The 21,936-nt window shown below is 40.5% G+C and overlaps 1 protein-coding gene across 1 annotated transcript in view; it reads left to right on the top strand.

The window, feature by feature from the left end:
• Positions 1-3,400: 3,400 nt before the first annotated feature.
• Positions 3,401-21,936, top strand: part of LOC115396095 (neuroligin-2-like) — a 75,106-nt gene continuing 56,570 nt past the window's right edge. The window contains exon 1 of the mRNA XM_030101862.1: positions 3,401-4,200. The gene's annotated coding sequence lies outside the window, so the exon portion shown is untranslated. The remainder of the gene's footprint in view (positions 4,201-21,936) is intronic.

The raw sequence follows: 21,936 nt of genomic DNA, 5'->3' as shown, positions 1-21,936 counted from the left end.
GTGGTGCAAGACAAGAATGCTATTTTAACATTGTCAGTTATCACGTAGTGTGATGTTTATTTCTGTTATTTCAAGTGAAAAACATCGAGAAATGTCCTCTTGAGGGACATCAAGGATATAATAAGCTTAGATCAGGGGTATAGCAATATAAAATTACAGTGTGACACAGACTATAACAACATTTCCAGCATACCTGGAATAGTTGTGCGCACATAAAGACCAAAAAGCATTTGTAACATATTACAGATGAAGGACAGCAAATTAAGGCAAACAGAATTTTCTGGTCATGCTTCCTTTTATGCCGTGTCAAATCCTATGAGTGCCTGAGAGCAGCCGGCACAATCTTGATATACAGCATTAAAAAAAGATCCCACACCCTCAGCTGAACACAAACCAAACCAGCCAGCCTGCAGCTTTATTCAGCTTTCACTATTCTCCCATGAAAGTCTTGATCTTGTGAGGCAATCCATGGAGGGAAAGGAAAAAAAAAAAAAAAAACTCCCACTCACAGACAGATTCTGAAAGAAAAAACTCCTCCACCAGTCTGGCCAGATTGCTGCTTTGTTGTTACTGTTAATAATATTCAGTAAGCAGCTGATACTCCCGCAGCTGTTGGCTTCTTTTAATCTCCTCCTCTGGCCTCTGATAAGTGGACAGAGCCGAGGGACCTCCGCACCTACAGTCTCCAACTTCTCACTTTATGATGACACCAGCGATCTGCTGTCTCCGTACGGCCCGGTGGGGCCAGATTTCCCTTTGTACTGACCCAAAGTGAAGAGTTCACAGCCTATTTATGTTCTTTTGTTACAACAAAGCTTCCTTTGAGCCATATATCTGTGCTAGTTTGCTGATAGGGGACAAAGCATCTTTTTTTTTTTTTTTTTTCATCTGTTGGCTCTCCAGTTTTGTGACCCCAATCAAAAAGAAGACACTTGAAGTCATGCTAAATTTCTGATGCAATCCTCTGTTTTAAAACCTCTAACAGTTACTTATGAAGCCAAAACAGAGATTTATTCATATTAATTTCCCTGGAATTATAAATAAATAAATGATGCTATTTTTAATCCCCTTTAGTGACATAATATACTTGACTTAACTGAAGCAATGTGAGTCGCTGAAGCAAATTACTACACTGGTGTAAATGTCATATTTCATAATATGGACCTAATTATGTATTTAAAGTGAAAAAAGGAGTGATATCTGGGTGAAGCATTAACTGCATTGAACACAAATATGATTAAATACACATAGGTATATACTATTTGTATCTTGTATTTTTGTAAAACAAAATATAACCCTGCGTTGTATACTCTTTGTCAACAGATGCAGAGAGAGGGACTGTCTCCTTTTTTCTTTTTTTTTTAAAAAGCCTTTTAAGTGTCCAATATTTGCTGTAGAAATTTGACCAGTGACAGTATCTGTGCAGCTCTCCTGCTTGATCCACTCAAACTAATGGCTACCGAAAGTGAAGTGTACTCTGATGTACATTTATCTGTCCATCCGTCCATTTCCTGCCACATATATCTGCATTTGGTCCGTTGCCAAGACACACATCTCACAAACCTTATGTTTCCCTTCCTGAAGCATCATGTGGTTTTCAGCTAAATAATAATACAGTTCTTTTGTGTTCTCTCTTTTTTTTTTTTTCCTGAGCTTTCTTTGAGTTGTCAACAAGGCTTCAAGTGAGGCACCAAAGGCAGGGACACACTCTGGCTCTTTACGTATGCCGGAGCTTTTCTCTATGCACTTTGTCATGTGCTGCATTAAAAAAGGAGGTAATTATGGTTGTTTTTGTATCCATATAATATCGCATAATGCAGTGTTTAGAGTAATATTCTATTATAGTATGTGCTGCTTGCAACTGATTGCTGTTATTAGATTAGTTAAACGAAGTTTCACTGAGTTTTGCATTAGTCAGTCTTTTGTAACAACTCAATGGTTGTTGTTAGTTCATCTCAACCATTTTTCTGATTCTTTGTCATTCGTCTATCTTTATGTGCAATCAGCAACCATCATTTGTGATTTTCCTCTGCTTAATGATGTATGAAATTCAGGGTCACCAATGAACAGGGTCATGCGCATGTTTTTGGACCGTTGGGAGGAAACTGGAGGAGCCAGAGGAAGCTCACACACATACACACATGCACAGGGCGAACATGCAAACTCCACACAGAAAATATTTGAACCTGAACCTTGTCGCTGTAACGCGAGAGTGTAAGTTAAATATATTTTGCATTTATTTTAGTTTAACTGCTAACCTGTTTTTCAGGGTTTCCTCTTCATTCTGGAAAGTGTTTTTTAATAGCCTTCTTTGACATATGTATAAAATTCTGCTTGAGAGTACTTTGCCTCTGGTTTTCTGACCCATTACACTGCTAATCTACCTATATGCACATCATTGGCACATTTTAATAGAGACAGATGCAACTGGTAACTGTAATTAAGCACTAATTTATCGGTAAATTGCACCACACTGGAGTTTTGCTTCGTACTGTGGAAAAGTTGTCACATAGAAGACACTAAATCCCAAAGCCAAGGTGGGAAAAATAAGCATTTAAATGCATTGAGTTTACAAGTCTGTCCACTGTTTCCTGTCCAGAACCAAGTAACTAACAGAGATTGTATTTATAGGCCAATTGGCCAGGTGTCCACCTTAAGAGTCGTTGTAGAACAAAACAGAGTTTAATTGAGAGTAGTTATTGGCCTTAGTTTTGTCTGGCAATCGATTGTTAACATGACTGATGGCTGAGTCGGTCATGCTATAGTTACATGCTTGCTTTTGCTGCCCCCATGTGGCCAAACTCAGGCAGAATGAATCAAAAAATGTACAAACTGAAGAGATAATTCCCTTTAAAGAAAAAACAAACACCAAGTACCGTCAAGAAATTGATGAAGTGTGCTAAATCATCATGTTTTTGGTTTCAGGGGTGTGTTTTTTGGATCAGGTGAAACCTCTCACTTTGAGGTGTACATATGCCTGGCGCCTAAAAAAAAGAGAAAAAAAAAATCAAAACAAAAATCTGACGTCAGCATGGTGCAGATCCTCACCTAAAAAAAAAAAAAAAATCAAACAACAATCAAAGCGTGCCTGCGCGTTTCAAATGCAGATCTAGCTCGTCCGGTGATTTACGCACCGCTAATGTTCGTCATGACAACTGGCTGTGAGATTGAAACATTGCAAACGGTGTCCCTGTAAAGAGAGAGAGGATGAGACTGCACTGAGAGAGAGAGAGAGAGAGAGAGAGAGAGAGAGAGAGAGAGAGAGAGAGAGAGAGAGAGAGAGAGAGAGAGAGAGAGAGAGAGAGAGAGAGAGAGAGAGAGAGAGAGAGAGAGAGAGAGAGAGACTGTGGCATCTTCCCGAGGAGCGCGCAGACACCAGGCTCCAAAATAATCTCACTGCATCATCCGAATATTTACAGCATGTAATGTTGCTGCTGTTCTCAAACCATGAAGGCTAAACGGAAGATTCTCCAGCTCAGAGCCTCAGACATTCATTGAAACCAGGAGAGAGAGAGAGGGAGCAGAAAGAGAGAGAGAGAGAGAGGGAGAGAGTCCACGCAAGCGCGCAAAGAAGAGATTGGACACCTGATTTCGTGGGGTGTCTTTACAGACGCTATTTCACATTTTAGTCCCGTGTTTTCTTTGAAAAAAAAGACTGTCTGTGCAGCGGGGGCAGACACCGTGGATTACCGTCAGCATGGGCAAACGGGGAAAAGAGGACAGATCGCCGCGTTGACTTCTGAAGCAACGCGCACAGTCCTGACGCTATAGCGTTACGCATTTATTTTACTGTGAGTGCTTCTTCGCCCCCCCACCTCTCCGTCTCTCCATCCCCCTGTTTGAACCGTACCGCATCTCAGCCTCATAAAAGTCAAATATCTGAGGATAAGGAAACAGAGCAGGGGTGTTGTCAGAGAGGGATGAGAGGAGGAGGAGGAGGGAGGCAGTATGAGGTGTGCTTTTTTTGGAAAAGCCGGAGAAAGACGGACACCGAGAAGGTGTACTGATGTGCGCGAGCCTGCGACGCGTTGCCCTCCTGAGAAATAATTGCGATCCGGGAAGAAATGGCCTAGTTAAAAAAAAAAAAAAAAAGATTATCCGGCACGCCGACAGAGGATAGAAGAGAAGAATCGTGTTTGGATGGACGGCCGTCACCATCGTCATCATCTTAATTCCGGTGCTCGCATCGCGTCTTTTTAGGTAAGCCATATGTTTACCATCACCACCTCCAAAACGTGACTAGTGCTTTTTTTTTTTTCCCACCCACCCCCCAAGTCCATCATGGGCTCTGCGTGTGCGCAATATTTGGTGACTTCGCACATTGCGCACGTTGCCCATCTTGACGCACTGTCACAGTCGGCGAGGATGAGATTTCAATGTAAATCCTTCTGCCACTTCGTTGCTATAGGACATATTTTCTTCCTTGCAGCGGGAGCCCTTCGATTGGCCTTGCCTGTTGATAAGCCATCACATCTCAAACATGATCAGTCTGCGTGCGCGCGTGTGTGCGTGTGTGTGTGTGTGCGCGTGTCCGACATCAGCATTCATTGGTTTTGCACGGTGCCCGCTAACGAGAACACATTAGTGTGATTTAATTGGAAATCAGCTCATCATGTAGACCGTCAATCAGACCTGCTGCTCTCCTCTGTCGCCCCCACCATTTGCCTCGCTTGTCAAGGTATAGATTGTTTTGATAATGCCCCCTTTTTTTATTACACTTATTGACGACGGCTTAATTAGACACACATGTCCGTGCGCTGCAATATAACTAATCTCAAGCGGAGTGTGTGACGGGCCTTGAACTCAGAAGATGTCCTCTCTAATGAACAAACTCACAACACACACACACACACACACACACACACACAGCCTCACACACACGCATATGCACACACACAGCCTCACAAAGCCCGTGCCCTGGAAGATGCAGATAGGATTGTGAATTAAATGCACACACACTGATGATCCAGGGAAGGCTCCATTAATATTCAGTGCTGGTTGGAGCAGTGCTCAGTTAATGGCAGACAACAGGACCTCTGTTCTGACAGGTCATGGATGAGAAATGGTATATATTTTCCTTTTTTTTTTTTTTTTTTTTTTTTTTTTTTTTAAGGCAACAAATATATGAGATGTGGTGCCTGTAGCTGCAGAGAAGTGACATTTAAAATCTATCAGAAATCCAATAAAGAGCTTTTGTAGACTTTTTGTTGGAATTTGTATCAGTCTTGTTGGTGCGGTGTTGGACGAGCTGGCATTTGAGCAAATACAGCAGAACACGGTTGAGTAAAGGAGGTACTTGCATGGGCTTCTTTTGCGCCATGTATTTGCCTACTGCAATGCATTTTCATCTAAAATGGCTCATTACATAGTGAAGAAAATTACATGGCTTTCAGAAGGGAATTGGCACAAATACACCCAGGTCCTCACATTAAAAGCATCTCTTGGGAATATCTAAGACCTTTTTGCATTTCAAGCTAATTTATTCTCGGATTTGATCCAGTTTGTGTCCACCTTTGTGGAAATCGTGTTTAAACTTCTGTAATCAAATAGGTGGTGATACATGTGCTTCAACTTTTACAAAAGAGGCTTTCAAGCTACTTTTTTCATCTCCAATAAGCCACCGTTTTCCCCGAACACTGTAGCCAATAAACTACAGTCACAAGGCCAGTGGAGCTAATATTGTGGGCAGCACAGTGTCAGTTGGTTTTTAGAGAGAAAATATAAGTTAAGTGAAGATAAATGGAAGGTAAAAGAAGGAATGGCTGCTTAATGGATTGGATGACAACATAAGGTTGAGACTTACAACCCAGAACAAACCGTGTTGAGTCTTAATGTTTAATGAAGTATGTTTGGGTGATATGTGGGTGAGTGTCCAGGAGTGTTCGGTGTGATATTCTCTTCCCACTCATGAAACCACGGCTTTTGTACAGAAACTGGTGGATGTCCAGTTGGTGATTGTTGATGTGTTTGTTTTTGATAGCTGCCTCTGTCACACAGCATTGTTATTGTTATTGGTGGCAATTCGATATTGAAAGGTGTTTTTAATTAATGTGGTTTCAAGCAAGAAAAGAAAACTATACAATTTTCCTAATTCAAGCTCAGTGGTGCAAAGTCTCAGTATACATATATCAATACATACCTACTGCTTTATTCACAGTGCTGGAGTTGCTCTCTCATAGACACACACACACACACACACACACACACACACACACACACACACACACACACACACACACACACACACACTGCTATCCACTACATCACTGCACAGCCCCATATACACAGCCCCATTTACTTCAATATACTTATTTCTTTTTAATTTAATGGCATTTAACACACAGCAGTGAAAATGCAACTGATTTAGCTGGTGGTTTCCAACTATTTTTATATTCTGCAAGCCCACAATATATACGAGATGGTAGTCTGAGGATTTATGAGCCTCACTAAGTTGTGATTTTTCTTTAAAACCTCTCATGTGGTGTCATATTACAGAAACTTAGAGAAAACTGGTTCATAAATGTGGATTTTGTTTTCTTCCCTCTCATTAACACAGCATTGACGAGGACCACAAAACTCCTCCTTTTTCGACCAGCCACGTTTTAACATTTACCAATGAATGAGGACTGAAGTGAATAGCTGTAAATTAAACCTTATTCAATTGATAATTGAAACTGCAAAGAAGAAAGACCTGTTTGCCTGATGAGGACCCACCCTCAGGTTGAAAACCACTGGATTGAACTCATTGTCTTCCAGTGCCGTACGTATTGGTAGTTGAATTTGTTAATATGTAACCAGGAAGTGGGGTAAAACAACCTTCTTTGTGGGGAAAAATAGACCTGAATGCTGTGAGGTTGGGCCACTTCCTACTGGGAAAGTGGGAAGTTTCATGGAGCTTCAGGAAGCTACTATGAAAACACTGAATGAAATTTTCTTGATGCAGTTTGTAGACAGTTTCAGGTGAAAATATCTAAATTTGCTAAGTTATGTCGTATATACAGAACCAGAAAACCGCAGTACCGTCCACGTTGACCCAACATTGTGAATTCCCCCCTTATATTAGAAAACAATCGGTCTTATATAAATTGCAGCAGCTGGTCAGCTCCCTGACCCTTCAGGCTAACTGGTGCGCTTCATTCCAAAACTGCTAGCATAAAACAATCATAACCATCGACGGCAGCGTCGAAGATTTAGGTAAGCAGCGGTGGATTGAAGCATCCTTTGTTTCTTTCACTTCACACAAAAGTGAGCATGAATGCACATTGATTTATGAAAGCCAGCTGAGAGTATAGTTCATTTCCAGCCATTTGAGTCTGCAGGTTTTACTTCGGCTCGAGTACATTTGTTTCCACCGTTAACTTATAATGCACCTCTCGAAAAGAAAAAAAAAATCCTTGCTTTGATTTGCTGTTCAGTTCCATGTGAAGTCATTCAGTTATGAAACGCATATAATTTAAGATTTTAGTCTTTCCTAAGGATTGCGCATTCACAATAAACTTTGATGTGGAAATCACCCTTGAAATAATTATGTGTTTAACCTTGAGGAGATACTATAGAGCAGCATGTGGGTGGATAACAGTTTTTTGTGATCATTATGTTTCCTGCTGCTACCAGACTGTCTTGTCTTATCTTCGAGGCATATGTACAAAAATAAAATAAAAAAAAACATTTAAATGATTTTAAAAACTAAAAGCATCTCTGGCTGTACAGTGTCATTATGCTGCCACTACGTCAATTGGCCACTCAGAATAAATAAGTGCTAATGAACGACTGGTTTCTCCACAATGATGCTTTCACACTTTGAAATGTGCAAAAAAAAAAAATGTAACGCATTCTCACATAATCATACAGTACATTCTCCTTTAATCTACTTGCACTCAAAGTGCCTTTGCCTTACGATTTGAGCAGAAGAACTGTGGATGAGGGAGAGAGTTCTGTTCCTGGCCAAACGTTATCTTTTCAGCCATCACAGGTGAAGTCAACGTGATATTTTAAGCTGGGAAATGTTGAATCATTAGAAAGAACATTTCCGAGTCCATCTTTGTTAGAAACTTCCCTAATGACAGCCAACTCATGAGGTATTATGCTGTCCTGATCTCGATGTGCACTCAATGGCCAGGGCATTGAAGCACACGCAATTTAACTGATGTAATTGGTGCAGGATGAGCAGGGATATGCACAGCACGGAAAGTGAAAGTTCTACGTATTTGATGGTGCTGTGTGAAGTGGCGGACCGTCCGCTGGTCAGTATTTCAACTGATGTCTCGAGCTTTCCGCTGTCACTTCTGTTTGTATGCATTTTCGGCACAGCACTCTGAAACGAGGGTCTGCAGGACTGGACACTCATGGAGAGTGTGTGGCAAGAGTCAGAAAAGTCCAGGAGAGAGCCCTCGTGCACTTAGCGACGTTGTAGTGTGGGCCTGACCCGAGCCCTCGGAGATGTATCAAGAACATTCTTCTAAAATCTGTGGTTTCTGATGGACCGAGAAGTTGGATTTAAGGATTAGATGTTACCTGTAGTGTCACCGTGAAATTTTATACTTTGGTGTCAGTGGCACACATGGCTTGGAGTGTTACATTTTCAGTTTGTCTGTTTGTACACACACTCACACGCCACTTTATTAGGTACACTTGTCCAGGCTGTTGTGCTCGATTAGCTCTGCCATAAGTTCTGCCTTTACAAGGACATTAGTTTCAAATTTGGCTGAGATTTTGGAGGCAATAATGAAGTATACTTATGTATTGTTGAGGTAAAGTAGTTTATCATGAGAGTGGGCTAGATCACGGATGTCAAACAAGATGGTTTTGTCCCATGATCCTTATATTTGACACCCCTGAGTAAGACTGTATTATTGTTTTTATTGTTGAGCATAGTTTCAAATGTCTCTCTACTCAAAAGAGGGATAATATGTGTCTAGAAGACGGATGGATGAATGTTTCTAATCTCATGCTCATCTCATGTATGTTAATGACTCGGCCAAATTAGAGGTTGAGCTAATGAGATTGGCATTTAAAGGTCACTATTATCTCGCAAAACTTTCTTGTGGCCAAGATTCAAGAAGGCATACATTCATTCTGAAACTGATATCTGGAAGGATTAAATGATGGTAGGGTTAGGTTAGGTTAACCCTTTCCAAAAGTCAAGTTTAAAGGTCCACTTCACTGTTTCTCACCCTGTTTACGAACAAAAGGATCTTTTCATCTTGCTTTCAATGATCTTTGCCTTTGCTTGACAGTGATATCCGTTTGTGTGTGTGGCTAATTATCTACTGTACATTGACACTGCACAAGTACTAAAAAATTGACATAAATAAAACTCAGTGTCAAACATTTAGACTTTACAGCTTCCCTTGTTACAGCATTCCTATTTGAAGCCTCATTTTAAAGTCATCGTCTCGTGCGGACCGACGCCACTTTCTTGACGAGCCGACGGAGGCAAACAACCGCGAGGCGGTAATTCCAGTTGTACACCATGTTGTGATTTTTCAATTTTTTGCAATTATCATCAGCACAAAGCAGCATGAAAATCATCCCTTGTTGTCTTATACACTGATCAGCCATAACATTACGACCGCTGACAGGTGAAGGAAAAAAAAAAACACCGAATGTCTCTTTATCGCGGCACCTGTTCGTGGGAGGGAAGTATTAGGCAACAGGCAAAGGTTTTCTTCCTCAAGAAATGGGAAAACATTAGGATTTATGTACCACTGAGTCAAAACATTTCTCAGCTACATCTCTCAGGCAGCAAGTGGTCGATGTCTATTAAAGCACTCCTCGTAAGGAAAGTCCCTGTGATCCGATCTTGTGGAGTCCACGCGTCATTGTGTCGGGATCTATACACTATTTTAAGCAGGTGATCATCATTTTAAGGCTGATCAGCTCAGGGCCGTTAATCGATTGGCTCACCGCAGGACCAGCTTTATTTTTACCGCCTTCAACACTGAGAGTGTGCTGGTTTGACGGTGGAAGGCGGCGTGTGACGGAGGCTTCGAGATTTTAATTTCCACGTGAAGGTGTCAAGTCAGAGGCGGGAGAGGTTGAAATGACCCAGCTCTCAGTCACGTCAAGACCACGGAGGGAGAAAAGCATTGGAATAGCTTGACCTGACCCATTATCCGTGAGCAAAGCAAAGCAGGAGAAGCGCCCGTGCAAATGCCATGGTAACCGTCTTGCGTAACCTCCTCGGAACAATATCACATAACAGTCATCCATAAGATGAGCCAGGATAAGTGCCATCATGTCTTGTGCAGTCCGGGAAAGAATATCACACCAAACCCCATTAAAAATATCTGGTCATTTAATGTGTCTTTTATTAGCAGCAGAGGCACAGGCCCATTAAAACGAGCCACGTGACCTTTCCCCAATCACAAACCTCCACCCTTCAATTCATCAGACATGATCCATTAAGCAGCTGTAACATTTAATTCTCTGATATTTCTTTGGGCACTGATGCAGATGCCGAGCTGGCATTCAGACATGGCATGTACTCTTTGATAAAAACACCAGCAACAAAAAAAAAAAAAAAAAAAACAAAGAAAAAAACCCCAGTTTATTTCACACAGTGGCACTGCGTCAATGAACTTCACTTATTATGTGAAGGAGCTGGTGCTCTTTTAGAATGGTGTGGGCAGAGCTGACATGAATGGTACACACAGGCAGTTTGACATGCCGTCTGCATCGCAGAGTTACAGCTCATTTTCTATTCATCCAGGTGCCCCGAATTCTGTTTTTAGATGATAATATTATACTTGCCCTCCCAAAATACTAGATTTATTGAGTTGCACTACAAGAGATGGCTTTTACTGCTGGGGAAACAAATGTGAGATTTGGTTGTAAAGCAAGTGGTGTGAGTCCAGCCTAACTGAAATAGAGATAAAAACAAAAGGGAACAAGCCAGATTTGCACACATGGACTGAAAAACCATTTTTATTATCTGGAAACATTATCAAATGATTAATTGAGGGGAATGTGGCTGATTCTAAAATGTTGGAAAATGTGATCCAGCAGCATTTTCAGACGGATTGTATTTATGATCAAACATTGATGAGCACTGAATAATACTGTTGCCTTTTAAAATTCAGGTTGTGATTGGGAATGGTGGACATTTTGTGTTCATTTTCGAAAAATCACACCATTGGAAAGGTGCAAAAAAACGAAGCATTTATAGTAGGTAACAGAATGTCACGCATGAAAACATGTTTTTGTTCAAAGTCGAGGATACACTTCAGAAACAACATCAGATCTGGAGGATTATTCTGTCTTGGATTTGAATTAAACATTCAAAACATTTGCCAAGAAAAATCTATAAAGTTTGATTCTGGGCATGTCAGTGGAAATAGAAAACCTGTGAAACATACTTTAATGCAAAAAGTTGAAGCCTTTTTTGGTGTTTTGGTTTAATTAAAGTGTTTGGTAATTCAACTAAAACTGTGCTGCACTTAACCTTTAATTAACTGGATGAAGAACCCTTCCTCCAAGATCTTGTTGCCCATGTGCCATTGATGGCAGAAGCCTTGTGTAATAGTTTGTAGTTCTTCCGCTCTTTACTGTCTGGCTGTAAAACTGTATTTGCTTTATAGTTTGTGCTATATTCTTGTAACTTTTAGAGTGTCTTTAAAAGTTTTACAACAGATGAACATTTTGCCTGTGTGAAGACGAACAGAATACCAGAGCTGCTGCTCACGCGCTGTTTCTGAGCACATTCCTTCAAACAGCTTTAATTGTGAGCTCTTGTTCTCTCAACATGTAAATAGTAGCGAACTGGTGTCTAATCCTGAATTTTTTTTTTAAGATTGTGCCTCAAGCTCCTGTTATTCATCGTCTATTGCGTCTTAAATTCGTGAAAAATGTCCGATCATTTGATCCATTCACTCACCTGCCCAACCATTCAGTCACCTAGATCTATTTATTCCCCCACCTATTCATCTACTTCACCAACCCATTCATCCATTCACTCACCCACCTGTTCGCCCAGTAATTCACCCAATCATTCGGTCACCTTCACCCATTCCTGTACGGAATCATCCATTCAGTTAGCCATTCACGAACCCGCCCACTTATTCATCCATTCACACACCCACCCATCCAGAATAGATGTAAATCACTTTCACACAACAGTAATGAGGAATGGTCATTTTTTGTCATATATTTATGTAGAACGATGATTTTGTAGAACCCAAGAGTCTGCTTCATCGCTGCCTGTCGGTCTGTGCTCCACAGATGAATGAAATCTCAGATTTATTGAGGAAGCAGACACAGAATTGTAAATAAAGACAGATGAATAAGGTGTGCTCCATTGTCTCTGGTGACAGTGTGTTGAAGTCCACAGTAATATTGAACTGATGCAATATTTTAATCAGGCAAACTGTTAGTCGCCCAGATTCACACTAGTAGTCACTACAGTTTTAATGACCCTCCTTGTATTTTATCTGTGAAAGTAAAAAATGCTGTCTAATCTTGTCCTTCGTTTCAGTTAACAAGCTAGTTAGCCAACAGGACAGTAATGACTTCCTATAATTTATTCATGTTTCGTACCGTCGGCTCCTATCTTGCCGCGGTCTGCAGAGTGTTTTTTTTTTTCTTTTTGTGAAACACTTCACACTTCAGACAAAGAGGTTAAAGTTAATGGAACTGTGCTACACGGCTCATCTCATTTGGAACTGTCTGTGTTAAGGTGGCTTGCAGATTATCAGTCGCACACATTTGCATGTCAAAGTTAGCCAGAGCTAAATCGGTCTCAATACTAACAAAGGAAGAAAAAAAAAAAGGTGATTATACAAGTTATTGCACTATAATGAGTTTTGGATTGTTATCATTTGTGCATTTTATTTAATGGGACATTTTTACTCTTCAGTGCCATCAAACTATAATAAATTTCTTTTAAAGCAGTTAAATTATAAGAAAATATACTGCTGAAGATTTCTCGTTTGAAAGTTATAGTATTTAACATTCTGAAAGGTTTATTTAAGAACTATAATGAAGGAGAATATATATGAATATTAAAAAAAGGAAGCTCTAATTTAATTTCTTATTTAATTTATCAAACACGAATGAATAAATATCAACATAGTTAATTGTGAGACAAGGAATTAGTGATAAATATTTCCAAAAAATATCTCTCATCACAGCATGGGGGCTCGAATAGCACTCAGTGCCAGAGTTGACCGTCACGCTGTTAAAGCAGCTCTCTATTTGAAAGATTTCAAGTCTTGTTTGAAAGACTGGTGAAGTGAGTTCATGTGAACTCAGCCAGCGAGTTAACCTGGACTGTGAAAACTACTACACTTTCCAGTGCGCTGGCAAAATGTCATGCGGTTCATTCAGACTCTCACATTAAAGGATTCGGGTCCATTTATTGAAAGCAGATGTCCAGATGCACTCTGTCTGGAAAAAAAAAAAAAAAAGAAAAAGAAACTCTGCATTTGAAGGTTGTACAGGAGAGCCTGGGCATCATACGAGCTGTTAGCTGCAGACAAGAAAAGAATGTTCTCAGTACTGGGCTATAATTTTGTAAGATTACAAGAACTGCTAATTGTTTTAAACTGGGAGTTGATTCTGGGAGATGTGGTAATGATCAAGAGCTGCATTTCTTCACGCAAGAACAATGTCCGTGTCTAAAAGGTGCAGCAAACCTCATTATGATAATTTACCAACAATTCCTCCAGTGCTGTTATAATATAACGTCTTAATATTCAGCTGTCAGGCTAATTGAGGTTGCACAATGTCTGGTTTCACTGTGAAGGTTTTAGTGCCATCTCAAAAAGAAAATCGCTGCTGCTATTAATTGCCGTCTACATTTTATCAAAATATTTCACACAATACGATCCATTTGGTCTGTCAGATATTTAATTTAGGGATGATTTATATTTGGAGAAGGGTTTACGCAAACAAATTGTCAGACACATAATCAAACTTTGGTGAGCCTCAGAGTCTTTGTCCTTTGAGTTTGTAGTTTGATAAACTGTCCAGCATTAGTGGCACAATCTAAATTACAACCCGTGTCTTTTATTGAGCTTATCTCAGAGCTTTGAATAGAAGGTGACTGCGACTCAAGCCTAAGGTTGTGCATGCACCATTTCCTCGCTCTGCCATGTGTGCACCTTGAATAGTTTCCAGTTAATGTTACAAATCATGAAAAGCAGGGGTGTCAAACATAAGGCCCATGGGCCAAAGCCAGAAAACACATCAGGCTCCAATGTGGTCACCAAACTTCTTAAAACTACTGAATTCAACATGACACAACACTAAGACCTGAGCTGAGATATCAGTGATGCTGCCATTAAAGACCCCCACCTCATTATCAGCAAACAAAGAAAAAAATTACAAAGAAAAACAGTAAAGTTTAAATTTAAAGGTGTTTAAGGCCCTATTTTACCAGTCCGTTCCACTAAAGAAGAAATTGGGCTGTGTGTGGCTCCTGGTACTAACATGTGTTTGAAGCCCTTGATGTAAACAGTGAGACTGCTCATGCAGTGTAACAAGTTACATCAGCTATAACAGAAAACACCCAATTGTTTAGGAGCATGCAAAAATTTCAGGATGAAAAAAAGTCATCCACAATGGTCAGTGCTTTATTTGCTTTGTAATATAGTAATTCTTTTCTCTCAAACCAAGGGAAGCATTTTGGGTGGTGGTTATTTATGGATAATTATGCCGTCATTTACTGATCTGACTCAAGTGTACGTGGCCCACAGCAGAAATGGCTTTGACTAAAATGAGCGATGAATCAAAGTTTCCCTTGTGAAAGGTAATGAGGGTGTGTCATTACCTTTCCCCCGTCCTCCTGTGGCTGGACGAAGCATCCTGGCTGTATGACTCGTACATTATTGCATTGCTCATTATTATTAGTGTTTGTGGTTAAACATGGTGCACCTGCTCTCCCACACTTTCTTAGGTTTCCATACACGATTGGACCTCTCTCCTGCAGCGGTGTCTGCCTCATCCTTTTGTGTGCATTGTCCCCGACCATATTACATGAGGTTATAATGGCCTTTATTATGGCTAGAGACAAATTATTATTGTATTGATTTGTCCTGCATATATCTATTGATTCATGCCACAGTGTAATAACAGTTGATCTATAGTATGTGTTGCATCTTAAGTAGTATTCCCCTGGCTACAGATCTTCATGAAATATAAATGTAAAACATATGATAATTCTTTCCTGGAGATCAAAAGATGAATGTGCTTCTTATGAGGATTCACCAATTGGTTTTTCTGATTACTGATGCTGTTGCCAGACAGGAGCATCAACACTGGACAATTCTGCAAAATTAGAAATTTCCTTCAAGATCTCCCATCCAGTATGAGTGAGCATATGAGTGCCTCTATGTTCGAGGATAAGATGTACATCATGTTACAGCAATAAAAGCAGACAAATTGCCAAGCACAGTGTTGTAAGAAAGCCAGAGGAAACACAATGTAAATCACCCTGAATTTAGCACCGACAGCACTTTCTCATAAAAAAAAAAAAGCATTAACAAAACAAGATAACAGTTTTTGTTTGGCTTTATTCCCTCCATATCACTTTGCATCTTTTTGCAAATGCAGTTTCGAAAGTAGAAGAGGCAGAGTCAGTTTTTAGAAGAAGAGTCACCGGCGACAGGCTGCACACGAACTCCCCTGCAAGGTAGCCTCCTGCTGGCGTGTGAAAACCTACTTGTGCGATGTGCGACATGAAATCAGATCGTGATGTCCGAAGGCAGCTCATTGTCTGAAGTGTTGATTAGAAACAATGTTTGGCCACTCTGGTAACATAGTTGCCATTTGCTTTTGTTAGCTGCCTCCAGATTCCTGGAACCTGTAAGAGTGAACCACACTTGTTTAACATGGTGGGCCCAAGCTCATGCTTGTTCAAGTTAGAGTTAAGTTGATGGTATTTAGAGTGATGAAATGATCGCAGATGTCTGTTTTGATGAATGTTTATATCGCTGTTTGATAGGAAATTACTCAGTAGGATTGCACCTAGTGAGAAAACCGGGGTCTTTTAATCTGTATGTAAAGATTAATAATCAATTTCTGCATCTTATTTGCATAATTTGCTCGAGAGTTTCAGCATAGCTGTCAGTTTCTATAATCTATAATCCTTCAAAAGTAAGAATAATATTTACAACAATCACAAAGAAAGGGAGAAAGAAAAGTTACAATGCAATACCATTTTGTACCACAAGATGGGATCTTGAGCCACACTAATCTTGGGTTTGTTAATCAGAAGAAAAAACTAAGACTCTCAGAAACTAATCAGCAAACTTCCATTATATGTGAGTTGAGAGCAGACTAGATGGTGTAGTAATTTACCACCACTAAATACTGAAAATTTTCAGTAATTAAATCCAGTTGGAAGCTTTCAATAGACTTGTTTGTACTTTCACTGCACAGCAAGTCTGCTAGTGTGAGTCCTTCCTTGAAACTGTGCAAATGAGGTATTCATGTTCTACCTGTCAGTTTTTCTGAGTACTCTGGGTATTGTTTTAGGCCTTGTTTAGACAACACTGATTCAGGTGAAAATGTATAATTTCTGCATTTTTGCTACAGAAATGTTTCGAGTTTCCTCGATAACGTTTTGAAAACGTCCGTTTCTACAAAAAAGGCAAAAATGCTGGAAACAGTGAAGTTTTCAGGGCGACTAGTCGATGCTGTTGGTAATTTTTTGCAGGAAACAATATGTTAACATTAACTATGGCAAGTACATGAAGAGACGATAAAGCTGGATTGCTATTATGCATGACTATAAAGCTATCAAGCCCCAGGAGAAAATGGACTGGGAGTCACGCCACTCTGGACGCTGCCATTGCTATTCACACATGAGCAGAAGAAGTATTTACAACGACTGTGGTGTGCATGTGCGTTTTGAGTCTGAGCTCCGAGGGGAGTTGCATTTTGAACCATTCACACTGTACAGCCCATTTCCAGTCTGGGCTGATACACTTTGGGTTCCTTCTGAGGGTGGAGAGGGAGAACTGTTTTGGACGCGTGTCCACGACGAGTCAGTCAGTCAATATTCCACACCCTTTCTCTTTTTGGTTGTGGCGACCCATTTATTTTCCTGTGTGCGTATAAATCCTCAGTTTACAAATGCAAAGTTTGAGCAGGAGAGCTCACTCATACGGTTTCTTTTACCCACAGCAGCAGAAACATGATTCAACACGCCAACAAACACGGTCAAAAGACTTTGTGCTGTCCCTCTCTCGCACACCTGAAGCCAATCCCCTGTGTGCTCCGAATATGCCTTCCTCATCCTGCTCCCCCTAGAGGTCAAATACTAGAATGGTAAATGGCTCCTACATACTCAATGACGGAGGCAGAGCTTTTTCACAAAGTGACACCTTGGGATGTGTCCACAGAAATTTGCATTTTCAGTGGTTCTGTCCCTGCTCGAGTTTTCCGATTGATGTTTTTGGAAAATCAAATTATTTGTCTTGAACACAGTGACGGAAAACTCGGCATACAACTTCCTTCAGACTTCAGCAGATGAGTAGTTACTTTATGGGTCTATGTCTTATTAAATCCTATTATTTATTACCCTATTATTAGGATTACAAATACTGCAGTTTTGATCTGCACACTGAAGAAGAGGAGGCTGAGCTGGATGCAGCAAGGCGAAGGATGTTGAGGTTTTCACTTGGAGTGCCCAGAATGGACGGGATCATAAATTATTAGACAGCGGTGGGAAAGTCACAGAGACGAGGTTGACACGGTTTGGTCATGTATGTTGGAGGAGTGATAGATGTGGAGAGAAAAGGATCCTTAGGATGGAGCTGTCAGGCCGGAGGAGAAGATGAAGGTTCGTGGATGCAGCGATTCGGGAGGCAGAGTCAGAAGAAGATATTCCACTGTTTCAGCCCTTGATGTGAAATGCATAAACAAGAAGCTGATAGAGTGATATCGAAGCTGGATGGATCAATACTATTCTGCCTGTCAGCAATCTTCCTTTTGTACAACAGTGTTTCACAACATAAGGTCGTTTTCTCGTAGTTGGACCTTTTTTCTCCCTCTTGAGCAAACAAATGACGAAAACTGAATAAAAGTGAATTTGTTATGCGTGGGATCCCCATGCTCGTTTTGCATTTACACACATATAGAGCTCCTCTGGTTTATTTTCAGCGGGTAAAGTGGTGGTATGTCGCCCAACGCTATGCAGGTTATCCCAGCCTCTGTGAAAACATTTAAATTATTAATTTGTTTGGATACTCAGAACACAGCTGGACAACGACGCATTACCACAGCTCAGTTAGGGAGCCGGGTTTCAGCCGCGGTGAAGGACACAAACTCGGCAAACAGCAACATGCAAAGCAAATGGATGCGGTGTCCATGCAGATAAACAGACGTTAAATCACGAAAGGAGGCAGAAAAACATGTCAGTGATGTAAAGAATAACCTAAAGACATCTGACATCTAACCTCTGCTGTATATTCAATGTCTTATTTTACAGCAAATGTTATAGAAGATAAGTCTATGAAATAGACCAAAAACATCACCATATCTGTACACAGAAAATATGCAAGAAGGTCATTATTAGACAGTTATCATTCTTGGTGTTTTGTTTTTATTCTGCTTCAGATGCTGTTCATGTTGCGTAGCCTTGAGTTTGGTCACTCAGGCAGAATTGTAATTAAGAAGAGACACGATTCTGTAGGAGAAAAAGTAAATCACCATTACCTGTGGAAACAAGCTACCCTGCTGACCATGGGAAAAGCCACACGTAAACATACAATTTGAACTAAAGCTCATTTAAAAGTCCATTGAGGAAAAAAAAAATCTATCCAGTGCTCGGATCATTTGATATTTAAAAATGTTTTTGGAAACTATGGATGCAGTCCTGTAAAACTAAAGAGTAGAGGGACCGTCTGTTTTATTATTAAAGTATAGATTAATGGGATTCATTATTCATAACCACCTTTTCCAAAATTGACTTTGTAGATTTACAGCAGGAAACAAACAAACAAACAAACAAACAAAAAACAGTTCAATATTAATATCTTTTATAGTTTGGATGAGCACTGTTGGTTTTCAGATCTGTTCTGCAGACTCCTAAACTCCTGAAGACATGTGTCTGCCTGCTTAAAATATTGTTTTCATTGGTTATTGATGAAAAAACATGCTAAATCTCTGTTAATCCACAGTAGCACTAGCTCTAAAACATACGGAGGTATAAAAATGTAACTTCCCTGTCTTTTAATAGACCTTTCCTAACATTAAGTCATAAACCACATTTTCATTTGAACAAAATGTTTGCTCATCTTACACTTTCCTCCTATAAGCGCTCTTGCGACACCGTGCAATTCCTCAGCACATAAATTCATGTCCGCCAAAGTCAGAGCAAAATTGGCAAAGGCAGTGTGCCCCTCTGAGCGAATCCTCTGGCCGCTTCAATTCCACTATTTCTTGTAAATTGTTTTAAACGCTCCTGCGATCGGGCCCTCTTCTCCTTCATCCCCACCTTTTTCCTGCCACCGTGCATGGACTTCAACCGAATCGTCTGCCGGTCCGCCGCCGCCCGATTGTCACATTGCATCTGCATATCATTCAGTGTCACTAATACAGCTCAGTGTTCCCCCTTTTTTTTCTGTTGCACTTCCAAGTAAAATCTCCCTCCTTATCTGCCCACACTGGTGCAGTATCCAGACTGCAGCTGCCCCCCTTCCTCCTCCTCCTCCTCCTCCTCCTCCTTCACTGACTGCACACTTCTGTAGCCTAACAGTGAGAATTACTGTGTCAATGTGTTGCACGTTGTTACCCAAGCGTGCCTGATTCAGCCCTGTTTTTTTTTCTTTCTCTCTCTTTCCTGTGAACTTACATGATCTTATGTGAGAACGAAGCAGGTGTGGCTGACATGTGTCTCTCAGTCACTTTCCTCGGCGGCTCTCGCAGGATCTTGTACTTTCCACTTGGGAAAACAGGTGACTGAGTACCCATTTGTAACACAGTTTGAAAACACTGTAAGTAGACACTAAAGCGGAGTAAAAAGACCCAAACACTCACAGTCTGAAAGCATAGGCGGGGACCACCTGCTAGGAAAACAAGATCTAAATCCCGAAAAATTGAAAAATATTTCAGCATATTGTCGCCTTCAACTTTAATTTTTCAAGTTGCTTAGATGTAATTTTCCAGCCACGACTGGTTGATTGTATGACAGGAGCGACACGAGTTTCACGCTTGTTACTGTGACAACACAGATTGCAATAATAGGTCAATTAAGCATACGCACAGTTCAAATTAACGTGATTTCGCCCGGCAGGGGTGTGTTTGATTAGAGCGAGGGCAGTTTGCGCAGACAAGAGTTGGTCATGAGGAATTAGCGTGAAATGTCAGGTTATTTTATCTGACTTTGTGTTGTTGTTTCCTCGTCTTCTCTTCACAGGGTTCAACTGATGGAGGTCTTCTTATTCACGGGGCTGTCTGAAGCAGTTAGTGCTAAATTGAGGGCTTTTCCTACCACCGTGCGCTCTTTTGTCATGGTTGGGGTAAAAAAAAAACAACACGAGGACTTCTTAAATTTTCTCACATGCTTTCAGACACCGAAAACAACCCTCAGTTTGTAAAAAATAGAATAGGTGGTCGAAGCAGGTCATTCCTTCACCTTGTTAACAACTTAAATTATATTTTAACCAATATGCAGGACGACTGAACTCAACATGTATCTACCTATTGTTATAAATATGAATTACTTTAATGATAAACCACAAATGTAACAGTTACATGGCTTCACAATATTGTGTTTCCATGCACTTTATCGTGAATCCATGCTTACACGTCAACATGTTTGGCCAATCAGAAGGCCTTGTTGTGCCGTGTGGTTGGTCAATAGGAAGACGTGAGTGTCTGAGGTCACGGAGTAAGTGGAGAGCTCTTCATGACCGATGTGATGACGGGAGGAATGAATAGAGCACTGTAGAAAGAACATATCTCTAAGCACAAAGGCTTTCACGTCATGGTATTGCTCTCAACGTATTACACGTCCACCTATCATCATTCTGCCTTATTTGTCATCTAACAAGCACCGCAAGAGTTGTGCTTTGTCCCAACAGCCGGAAACAATAACATCTCAAAATGTGAATATCGTTAGAAGATCTGTGATTAAGAGCACACTCAGGTTTCAGTATACCGTAGAAGTTTTTATAGCAGTTTTTGTCACTTTTTTCACTGTTGAAATTTCCAACAATAATCAAGCATTGAATGTCAGTTGAACTCTGGGGACCTCATTTATCAATCCCTGCGTAGAACAGGTACCGAATTCTGTCTTATGAATGAAATTTAGAATGTTTGAACGTACAAAAAAAAATCTGCAGTTATCAAGCCGCCTGTCGTACACACACTGCTCAGTAATCAGTGTTGATAAATCCCACTTGTTCTTGCTCGTGCACCTTCAGGATGATTTACCGTCAGAAAAGCCTCAAATTAACCACATATGGAAACAACACGTCTCTTTTGAAATATTTTTTTTTTTCTTACCTTTTATAATTAGGTCAAAGAGATGAAAAAGAGGAACTTTTCTCAAACTGCAGCCCTTGTCAGTGAAGCTGAAGCCAACCAGAACACATTCTTTGGTATACTGAAAGTTGGGAAAACCTACAAAAGGAGAAATGCTGCCCGGATGCTCAGAGGAGAGATCAACAGAAAAAAAAAGTGGTTTGGCGTTGAAAAATTCCAAGAGAGAAATCCATTATTCGTTCTGCCAAAAGAACAAAAAACATCCCACCTAGGAATCAAACCCCAATTTGGAGAGTAAGAATCCTGCCACCGGACAGTTGTCATCTTAATCTGGGTTTCTTAAAATGGTTTTCTCTGTGCATCACTGAACTCACAGAACCTGGTAGAACCCTCGGACAGACAAATAAATAAATCAGAGCATTTCCCTCCTGAGACGCCGCTCTGTGCTCTCATCAAACAGATCAGCTGCACTTTGAAAACTCCTTCCCTGCGGAGCGCATTGTTCGG

This window comes from Salarias fasciatus, chromosome 10 (assembly GCF_902148845.1).
Source record: "Salarias fasciatus chromosome 10, fSalaFa1.1, whole genome shotgun sequence".
Lineage (NCBI taxonomy): Eukaryota > Metazoa > Chordata > Actinopteri > Blenniiformes > Blenniidae > Salarias > Salarias fasciatus.
This window is presented reverse-complemented; position numbering and strand designations above follow the sequence as displayed.